Here is a 12011-nt window from a genome sequence, read left to right on the forward strand (position 1 = left end):
ATATATATATATTATATATATATATATATATATTATATATATATAATATATATATACATACATAATATATTAAAAATATATGGATATATAGGGACCACATTCATATACATAAATAAATTCGTTATTTCGTAATGGAAGTTGTCAATCATACACCCAGAGGTAGGAGTAGTAGTTCAAACCAGCCAAATGGTCAATTTCACAGGGAAACATTGACACACACACACTAAAAACTGAATAGCCTCACACATTAACACGCCGTGGATGGAATATCAAAAACAATGTGGACATGGCCAAATGTTGCTCATGATCAATAGGCATCACAATAGCAACCTTTCCAAATGCATAGACAGCAGCTGATACCTGGATGATGACTGGTTATGCTTGCCTACGTCCAGTAACGAGGCTTAGAGGTTAACTACCAAGCTTTTCGTTGGACTTTGTATGCATGCTTCCGGTGCCTTCAACACGGTTGTACACATGCCGAACAGGCTCGGCATCTTTATGCCGCATAGCAAGTCGACGATTGACACAGAAGGTGAACACGGCATCTGGCGAAAGACGAGGGCGCTGTAACTGACCTTATGCCCTGTCTGTGGACAGCTGATGGTCCATTCATACGTGATTAGCAAATACGAGCTCGTCCGCACGTCACGTAAAAACCGTCTTTGGATGTGAGTCACAGCTCCTTGAACAGCTGAAACCATAAACCACCCTTTCCCGACCCCCTCACACCGATTTCGTCCTCCGATGCGTTTACTTTGAAGCTTTGATGGGACGGTTGGAAAACGACGGTTTCCTTGTACTTTTCCTCCTGGCTAAATGCCAAATTGGTTTGTGCATAAAGCAGAAAGCAGTACTATACACGATGCATAGTTTGTAGACAAGGTCTGAGCTGCAGAAGGATTCGTGGATTAGTGAGCGCGATTAAATCACAATGAGTGCTTGCAACGAATGTCCCAAAAGATGTTGAAAAGGGCGTCATTGAAAAAAGCATTTGCTCATAGAGCATTGCCCACGTGTTCAAAATACGAACTATTACACGCTGAACTTAACCGCGTCAAGCAAATACTAGTGAACAACGGGTGCACGAATGATAAAGTGGACAAATAAATGTATCACTTACTTGATAATCATTTAACCACCGCCAACGACCTACAAACCATTTTATCCACATCTTCTATCGTAACTGTATGAATTCAGTGTACAAGGTCACTGAGGTCACGAATATCGCAGAACTAGAGCTGTCTATGAAAAACAGCCAAAGAGGCAGAGAGACGTTGAAGCGCACCAATGTAGCATGCAAACTTCCTTACCCTGACGAGGATTGCAAGCTTCGTTCCGTACTCTACAGTTGTATTATATTTTTGTCCCAACGCCTCACAATGCACATCACGAAAGGGGCTCTAAGAGACTACATGCAACACAACCACAGTGCCCGTCTCACGCATCAAATGTCCATTCCAAACACCGAAATCTAACGTCCTGCTCAGTAATGAACGCGCACCAGCGCTGAACAAACAAATTTATCAAACTTTTGATTTATCTGTTTGGAACAGCGTCACCAATGAATCACACAGACAATAAACATAGCCAGAAAATATAATACTGATATAAACCACGCGAAAATTGCCAACACACTTCCACAACTGATGCACGGTAATACGGCACACGCCTCCCATTGGGCCCGTGTTGAGACCAGAGCTGCCGGATTACTGCACGTAGCAAACTCTACAAAAGGGATACCAAATAAATTGGCAACATGCCACAACCTCCCCAGCAATTAATTCACTAATCAATTTTGGGTGGCCCATTCCTATAAACGATTAACGCGCGCCCGGGTGGCCGGCTAGATACCCTTTGCTCGGGTAGGGGTGGGGGTCAATTTGACCCCCCTGAGACCTCGGGAACTAAAAAGGCTAGAGACACCAAATTCACAGGGTGTGTTGACCTGTACGTGAACTCACTTAGGTCAAAGTTTGAGGTTCCTAGGTCATTATCTCTGGGTCAGATCAGGTCAAATAGGGTTAACTTGCAGGCTGGTCTCAAAAGTGTCCCCAGAAACTAGATAACTGTTTTTCAGCAAAAGTTCACATGCTCAGTAAAGGTCAGTGACTTGTTAGACCTTTTAAAGATCATGGTGACCAGAGTTATACAAGACTTCTCTGAGTTTTGCATTTGAATAAACGACAAAGATTACGCAAGGCAGTATGTCTCTAAAAACAACATGTTGACCTGGGTCATTTTAGGTCAATGACCTATTCTGACTTCTGAGAAGTCCACGGAAGATGCATGATGCGGTTCCTGCTATTAATTAATTCAAAATGAGCACCAAAAACTATTCCATACTGCAAGTCCAGAGTAAAAAACAAGTTGGTTTTGAACTTGGTCTGACCTTTGTACCTGATCTTAGGTCAACGTAACTTGCTCATTCAATATTGGTTCTGCCTAAGAAAGCATCTCAGAGATGCATGGCCTCGTCTAACGCTCTGCTGTTGCATCAGATTGACCGATTACCTAGACATTGGCTTCGCTGAAACCTTGGCCTGACTTTGGCCGGCCACAGGCCAGCGATTTTACCAGGTACATCTAAATTTTTGGTGCCAAAAAATCCGCATTCAGTTGTCTACAGCTATGTAAAATTTGGCGCGGCTGCGTCGCGCCGTCCAAAATCCATTCTGAAAAAATCTTCGGGGGGGGGGGGCGTCAATCTGACCCTCCCAACCGAGCGCGTGTTAACACGTGCTCGGGTGGCCGTATAGATACCCTTCGCTCGGATGGGGGGGTCAATTCGACCCCTCTGAGATCTCGGGAACTAAGAAAGATACCGACACCAAATTTACAGAATGTATTGACCTGTACGTGAACTTACTTAGGTGAAGGTTTCAGGTTCCTTGATCATGACCTTTGTGTCAAAAAAGGTCAAACCAGGTCAAGTTGCAGATTGAAAATGTCCCCAGAACATAGATACCCGTTTCTAAGCAAAAGGTCACATACTCATTCAAAGTCAGTGACATTTTTTGACCTTTTGAAGGTCAAGGTGACCAAAATCGTACAAGATTGCTTTGAGCTTTGCATTTGACTGAGCGACAAAAATTACGCTAGGCAGTATGTTCCTAAAACGAAATGTCGACACGGGTCATTTTAGATCAATAACCTATTCTTACCTGTAAGAAGTCCATGAAAGATGTGTAATGTGGTTCCTGCTGTCCATAAATTCGAAATGGGCACCAAAAGCTATCCCATACAGCAAGCCCTAGAGAAGCAAAACAGGCTGGTTTTGACCTTAGTGTGACCTTCATACCTAACCTTACGTCAATTTGATTTGCTCATTCAACTGCTGTGTTGCCTAAGAAAGCATCTCAGAGATGTATGGCTTCGTTTAACACTCCGTTGTTGGATCAGATTGAAGGATTCCCTAGAAATTACCTTCGCTGAAATCATTGCTTGATTTTGACTTGCCATAGGACAGCGACCTGACCGAGTACATCAATTTTTTTTTTGGAAACGATTTGCTATTGAATTGTATACAGCTATGCAAAATTTGGCGCGGCTGCGCCGCGCCTCTCGGAAATCATTCTAGAAAACCTTCAGGAGGGAGAGATCAATTTGACCCCCATCCGGCGCGTGTTGAATCACGTTTGGCCTTCAATTGACTCTAGTGATTTTATCCATAATTAAGTATGGATTTAAATGTATATACGTAATAATAATAACATGTGTATAAAATGTGCTCGCCACATAGTTTCCCTCATTCCCCCATGTGCGGCAAATGACCACACAGATTGATAAAAAAAAAACACACAGGACCGTGAGTGTAACCCCTGGAGGATAGAGAGGAAATGCTCCCCACTTTGAACGAAAGGTGATTTTGATTGCATGATAAATGCTCATATTGTACAATTGTCCTGCTAAAAATAGTATTTTCCCACAAGTTGCATCCGTTACAGTCTAATTAAACTCTGCAGCCTTGATTGTCTCCAGCCTCCCCCACCCCCATCGCAGAGACGTGGTTCCGTTCACTCCGAAAACCGCACAAGACAATATAAAAGGCATTACCCATGGTAACAGTAGTTACTTAACCTCTTTTGAAAGGTTGTTACCAGTTTTGCATCAACATACACATCCGGCAAAACTCGGCCATGGCATTCACGAGCCTTTCTAACCTCCACCATGTTGAGACACAAGCATAAGTATGAACCGGCATCCCCATTCCCAGCTGCCCTTAAGATCAATCACAGTCATTACGGTAACAGCTGATAATGTTTGTGACGCAACGGTTTGTAGGCATTGGCAGGCTAGGATTCCAAAAATGGGATGTTGAAATCAAGCCTTGCTTAACATGAGGGCCAAATAGCATTGTTCCTAGAACGAAAACCCATTATTTGGGTTTAAAATGTTGTACAAACATGTCGCAGTCTCAAATTGAGCTTATGGGAGGCTAGTAATAGTGTGCACACTTAACGCGCGCAAGGGTGGCTGGCTGAAAAGACTTCAAAACCTAGAACAGTTAAAGACACCAAAATTCACAGAGCAGATTTACCCGTACGTGAACTCACTTGTGTCAAACTTTAAGCTCCTAGGCCACGACTTTGAGGTTAAATAAGGTCGAACAAGGTCAACCCCCAAAATGGTGCCAAGTGCCCCCAGAGCTCCTCATGCAAACGACGTGAAGGTAGATAGATATCTGTTCTAAGCAAAGAGTCATTGAGGTCAGTGGCCTATTTTGACCTTTAAGAGTCGATGTAACCAAGTACCCACAGGATTGCAACTATTTTGTTATTCGAATAAGTGTCAGGATTACAATAGGCGGTGTATTACTAAAAATCAACTGCTGACCGGGATATCTTAGCGCATTGATATATTTTACCTTTAAAATGTCCATGGAATATATTTGCTGCGGTCAATCCTATCAATAAATTCGAAATGAACGATAGAAAATACCTCATGAAACCATGCTCTCGAGTATAAAAGTAGGTTAGTTTTAACCTCGCTCTGACCTTCATGCATGACCCTTGGTCAATGGGATTAATTTTAATTCTAAATTCAATCGGCTTATTGCCCAAGAAACGTTGGCTACTGTAAAACTTCGTCTAACACACTTTCGAAGGATTACAATGGACAACTCCCTAGAAATGCCCCTCACTGACAGCTATGGACTGACTGACATGCCATAGGTCAGCAACATTACAAAGTACATCTGATTTGTTTATCTAAAAGTCGGCTTTTCAATTTTCTGCAGCTGTATAAAATTCGGCGCGGCTACCTCGTGCAGTTTGGAAATCATTCTGGAAAAACCTTTAGGGGGGGGGGCACTTTGACCCAACAGAACGCGTGATAAATTTAAAGTGGGTATCGGCACGGGGTGGAGTGGGCGTGACGTGACGTAATTGTGTGACGTAATTGTATTCATTCCTTGCCAAATGAAGCATAAAAATGGATGTGGTTTACCATTTCCATTACAGCTTGTTTACCATCAGAACTTCTTGCACATTGATATATGAATTTACGAACATTGAGTTTCAGCAATGTACAGGGTTTTTGCAACTCGTTCACACGTTCATCCACAACACACCAAAATTTAATAGACAAAAATGCTCATTCCAGCTCGTGTAAATTGAACATAAAACACATCTATACACCATTTGGAAAATTTTCCTCAGCCTCTCCTGGAATGTGCAAACAGAATGACTCGCCCTATTAAGGATGCATTTTCACCGATTGTTTCACTGACCAGGGGTTGCGAGTGTGCCGCAGTAACGGGGACACTGCTCCGCGCTGTTGTGTCTCAGGACGAAAATTGACCCCTGCAGGCTTGAGTTCGAACGTGCCGCGTGTGGAACACCCCTCATGCCAATGACGCGTCCAACGCACAGTAATTGTAACAGTGTTGCTAGTAGAGCTCTTTAATGACCATGCACTCACACTTATGCACACATACTCGGTACTATTAGCTTATCCACACTCAGCGAACCCAGCTGCCCCAAGACAGCGTTGACAATGATCGTACTTTTAATTGTTCGCTTTCGCTGCGAGCCGAAAAAAATCGTTTCAAACGCAGCACCTGTGCAGCGCCCGATGCACTGCGCAACAGTGACGCAGGGCACTGTTGTGCAGTGCAGTAACTCTTCACCACTAGCTAAATCTTTACTTTTACAAACAGATATGAGTGTCTACGCTCTTTTGTCTCAGTCGCATTGCTTTCGTTTCGTGTGGTGATGGTCTTAGCCTATCCAATGTACTTGCATGCATACCGGCATTGTCGGCGCGGATATGCAATATACGAAATGACTGTTGGGAACATTGGTTTATCAAAATATCACGCCCGACCGCGCGGGACCAAGTGTCCTGGTCGCACTCACAGCTGTCATCTGCGTTGATGCAAATGGTAGTTCGGCTGCCTGAGACAGAGCATCAAATTATGGACTCCCCGCATGCCAGGAAATGTTATGAAGCTACATTTGAATGACCTGAGGTAATTATTTTTAAACTCTTGCATTACGGTTAGACAGGGAGGGACAACGCAAAGCACCAATATATTTTGGTAATTCGTGCATACGTTGCAAAAACGTTGCGAAACTTGAGGACGAGCGCATCGCTGCAACGCCTTCCGGCCATAGATGTCCGTGGGCAGTCTAGAAAAATTACGTGCTTCATTGTAAATGGCCGGATGCTTAGGCCTGCTGACACGGTCATACTATCAATGCATGGGTGCAGGAACAGGGAAGGGGGGGGGGCAGGAGGCCCATGTCCCCCCACACTTTGAAATTGGGGAGCAACAGTGTTAAGTGCCCCCTCTTTCAGATTAAGGCTGTGTTCAGTTTACTTTTGCACTGTATTAAACATACATGCCGATTTGCCTCGGTCACCAACCCTCTACCTCAAGATGTGTCATCTGTTGTGTTTGCTTATTGGCCATCGCTCAGTGTCGCAGTCATAGGACCAGAGCCGAGTGACCTATGGAGACTGCAACGCCGGGCGTCGAGGCGGTTGTTGCTGGGACTTGCGAGCACGCCTGTTCAACACCATATTACTTATTTTTTTATCAGTGATCAGTTCTAACTGAATATTGGACATTTCAAGACGAATATGGATTAGCCGTGTTAATACAAATTTGGGACGTCATTCTATCTACAATCTCCGATCAGGGAGTCTTCAATATATCTTAAGAACACATAAAAACATGGAACTGGAGTCGATATGACAATTATTGGACCACCCACAGCGATCAGGGATACTGTTGTGTCAGTGAGAGCTCCTGTGCTGATCTGGGGCAGCTACACGGGTCGGAGGGTCTCCGTATCAGGGGTGGGAACGATGTGATCTGATGTATCCTTCAAAGCGCCTCCGGATCGACCAGGAGATCCCGCCGCACGTCACCAGAATGACAGCTTGAGGACACTTCGCAATGGGACGGAATGGCCCTTCAGCCCTTGACCGGAAACGGTCATGTGCCGCTGGTTCTCCACGCAAGGGGTCCCTTGCGCGGAAGGAAACATGGGGTCTCAATATTGTTGAATAAAATGAGGGTCTCATTACTGTTGAACAGAGGGTCGAAGTGAGTATAACAAACGAACAAGGACACCAATGTTTGCCTGAGCATGTTCATTTTTCAGAATTGGTCAGTGACACAAATTACATCAAATGCTCATTATTACTTCAGTAACATCATGCCCGTCCGCAACCTCCACAGCAAGGACAGCGATGGCCTGGGTTGTAGCTTCAGTAAAGCCGAACGGCGCCGGCCGCTGCAAGTGCCACCAGACAGCGGGCGCCGTGTTAATCTGTCTTCTGGACAGATTAGCTACAGAAATACAAAAAATAGGGAATCTACCTTTACTCTCCCAGTTCAATCTCCGGATTCCAGCACCACTTCGCGGTGGTTTAAGGGCCAGTCCGTTCTTATCATCAGTCTACAAACCGCACACGCGAAATATGCGCCCAGACCGTCTTTTAAATGTGATATTTGTTGTCCTGAAGCTTTCAAAACTAGTCCTTTCAGAAGCATAATAATTTTCGTCCACTCGTTGGTTACAGCTCAGTATTAGCTGCTAGGCCGACGCTGCGCTCCCTTCGGAGACTGCAACGCCTGTTGTCGAGGTTTTTGTTACTAAGATTTGCCGGCGCGCGTGTTAAAAACCACGTCACATTAATTGTATCACACTAATCGACTCTGACTGAACGTTGAACATTTCCAGATAGACATGGCTTGGCCATGTTAATACACATTGTTGACCATTCGATCTACAATCAAATTTTCATCTTTAAATTTTGATCAAACATATCGATCTACCATCTACCTTTGCGGTGTCTTCAATGTCTGTAGAATCCAGCTAAAAGTTCTGACAAAGCTTCTGAACTATATTGACTTAGAATGGGTTCACTAGACCGTTATAAATTAAGGGCGCCGGTGATTTATTCCATGCAGTCTTTCAGTGCCCGACTTCTACAGCTTATTTACTTCAAAATACCCCAAAAATTGATCTCGCGGTAGTTTCTAGTTTCTGTTCTGGTAACAAGGTGAGAATAACAATACAACGAAGAAAACCGTTTCCCTTGTTTACAAGTAAGCTATATCTGGGATATGTTTTTTGGGGGGAGGAAGAGGGACTCCCCATAAGAGGGCTTTTGTCAACCCTGTGTTCCTCCTTGACAAGGCTCTGACTACGCCCCTGCCTACACACAGAATCAGATCAAGTCGTCTACGTTGAATGATGGGCAAATGAATGTCCGTTGGGCCAATTCATACCTAAGGCAGGCAGCTTTCCGGAGGCTTTTTCTGCGGTGGTGTGGTGTGAGGGAAGACAATTTGGAGAAAGACGCTGTTGCGGGTGTCCAACATATCCTTTACACACCAATTAGTAGTGACGCTGATCCAGAAATGTGCAACAAAGCAGCCATACAATCAGTTCGCAGCCGGTCACGCGGGAGACAGCCGGGCCAGGGCAGCGGCCGCCGACGGCGGACGGGCGCAGGGCCCAGATAAGGAATATATGACAGAAGGGCCTTCATTCGGTGGCTCAGTTTTTTTAAGGAGAATCCCTAGTTATAGGCTTTTGTCACTTTTTTTGGACAGTTTTGAGCTTCCGAATTTGTTTCCACCTAAAATGCTGTGGCAAGTCTTATCTTTTGAAACACAGCCAGCGAAATGAAGGCTCATGAATTTGACGCTGCATTTTGGTATCTACTCTGTGGAGGCAGATACCTTCTCAGTGACCTAGTTTGCCTACTAGCTCGTGGAATTTCGCCTCCCCAGGAAAGACAATATTGACATCGACGAATCATCCTGGGAAGTTGGATAGCCTTACTCGCCGAATGGCATATATAAGTCGAATAGGCAGGGCAATAATATATAAATCGAACTGGCAATAGCAGAAATCTCTCTCTCTCTCTCTCTCTCTCTCTCTCTCTCTCTCTCTCTCTCTCTCTCTCTCTCTCTCTCTCTCTCTCTCTCTCTCTCTCTCTCTCTCTCTCTCTCTCTCTCTCTCTCTCTCTCTCTCTCTCTCTCCTCTCTCTCTCTCTCTCTCTCATCTCTCTCTCTCCTCTCTCTCTCTCTCTCTCTCTCTCTCTCTCTCTCTCTCTCTCTCTCTCTCTCCTCTCTCTCTCTCTCTCTCTCTCTCTCTCTCTCTCTCTCTCTCTCTCTCTCTCTCTCTCTCTCTCTCTCTCTCTCTCTCTCTCTCTCTCTCTCTCTCTCTCTCTCTCTCTCTCTCTCTCTCTCTCTCTCTCGCCTTTGTTCCGTTAGCGGTGCTAAGGTGCAATGAACATCCATGGAGCAGCGGACAACGCTATCTAATACCTTTAATATCAGCTTTCGTTAATCCTCTCCACGGTAAGTGGTAACGGACCCGCCAACAGTGACGCGATAATGTGGGCATCACGTCGCCGCACGTCTCTTGGGCGTAGGTCTAGTGAGCGTAGGTTTCGTGAGCGTAGGTCCAGAGAGCGTAGGCCTGGTGAGCGGAGGTCCAGCAGGCGTAGGTCTCCTGAGCGTAGGTCCAGCAAGTGTAAGCCTCGTGAGCGTAGGTCCAGCGAGAGTAGGCCTCGTGAGCTTATGTCCGGCAAACGTGGGTCTTTTGATCGTAGGTCCAGCAAGCATAGGCCTTTTAAGCGTAGGTCCAGCGAGCGTAAGCCTCGTGAGCGTAGGTCCAGTAAGCGTAGGTCTCCTGGGGTTAAGTCGTCTGGTTTGCCCCCCAAATTCTTGTATCACGCAGCAAAGAAACGTGATTTGTGTTCAAAACTTTCGCTCAATGCATCAACATGGTCGAAGGCAAACTAAAGACCGCTGATGCCATGAATCGTGCAGACGTGCGCCTGTTTATTTTCAGCAATTCTAAAAGTATCTGCGAGCCGTTAGCATGACGTCGTGAAATTCTGGTTCACCTCAAAATGGCCTGCACGAAATAGTCCGCCCAGCTCGCAAGCGTTACACTCAGAAGCAAGAGAGTGTCGAGCATTAACGAGGATTGAAGAGGCTGAAACGCACTGAATAATTTGCAAGATGGCTGTCTCAGCTCAAAACCCCGTACATATGTGAAACACTCACTTTAATTGAAACGTCGCCACTGTTTACAACCGCTGAAATAAGCTACGAAGCATTAAAATTCAATGATGGGATGCTTTTGACGTAGGGGAAAAGGATGCGGGAGTTCAGTTTGCTACGTTTGTCTGCTTTTGCGAGTTTGCGAAAATCCACAGGCGGCAATCTGTTTCTCTTGCCACTGGTGGGTCTGCTCAATAGCACAACCGTAGCATTCAATATCAGCTGATGCTTGTGCTAAACATTTGAGCGGAGATACTTTATATAAAGTTGAAAACTGATGCAGAGAAGTGGCATTCAGTTTGCGCTAAGTTTTCCTGGCCACAGCCCCTCCATGGAAATGGAAACGGCAGTGGCCTAGGAACTGGGGAAGGAGTACGCAACAGCTGAATGTGCGTATGTTCGCGGAATTCAGCTCTCACCTAATGGCACAGTTCCGCATCGCTATTGTGTAATTTCCTCTTCCCGCCTATCAACTTTCAGGTGCTTCGTAAGGTGACTGGCGAGCTAATAACAGTGATCGATGAAACTTCGTATCACAAGTTGCTGACTATTTCGCTGAATGAGTTACCTGTGCGTTTCTTCCAAATGATAGTGATAGGGAAACATCCATATGTATGTTGGTTGATAGTTTCAACAGAGAAGTATCGGGGAAAAGCGAGGTTGTACAGGCCAGTTGTATCAGCAAGTCGTTATTCACATGCACAATATCTGCCAGCTGTGCCAAACTTGAGAAGTTCACGCTAAAAAAATTGCATTCCATGTGGCATCACTTTAAACTTGAGTTGTTTTTCATCTTGGCCTTACTAGGTGTGAGCTTGTTTGGAGCGTATCAGATTCGGATCGATTAACTTTGAAGAAATTCACAGTCTCTAAACATGGAAAATTTGCCATCCTGGCTTCTCTAAGTCGGCTTCTTTGGGGAGAATTGTATTCTAATTCGATTAGACTTGTAGGAAACCCATGGTTTTGTAATGAGACTGGCTTTTACATGATCAGCAAGGAGTTGGATTGAAACGAACAAATTTATCCTTGTGTCCCTGTCAGTCCCAGAGACTACACAAAAAACGGCCTCTAACACGCTGTCATCTGCTTTGCTGTGACTTCGCTGTGATCAGTTTCTCACCATGTATATCTGGCCAATCACAGCATCACCTCGCGGCAGATTGTGCAGCTGACCACACGCCGCGAACACCGTCGAACGCGTCGACGCCAGCCGGAGGCTGCATATTTGGAACGCTCACGGGAAATAGATGCAGATGAAATACAGCTGCGGCTTCGAAACCACTTACTCACGGCCGTGTGTTATTGATGCTGGCGCGACGCTGTCTGCTTCTGCGGATTCAATTTCCGGCAGCTGAGAAATCTCACGCTGCCGGCTCACCGCGATGCTGCCGGACTGCATGCCCCGCGGGCCCGGCGCGGAAATGTCAACTATTGCCAAAGCATTCCGCCTACCTGGTAGAACTTTGTCTCC

This window comes from Pollicipes pollicipes, unplaced genomic scaffold (genome assembly GCF_011947565.3).
Source record: "Pollicipes pollicipes isolate AB1234 unplaced genomic scaffold, Ppol_2.1 Scaffold_4219;HRSCAF=4965_pilon_pilon_pilon, whole genome shotgun sequence".
In the NCBI taxonomy this organism is placed as follows: domain Eukaryota; kingdom Metazoa; phylum Arthropoda; class Thecostraca; order Pollicipedomorpha; family Pollicipedidae; genus Pollicipes; species Pollicipes pollicipes.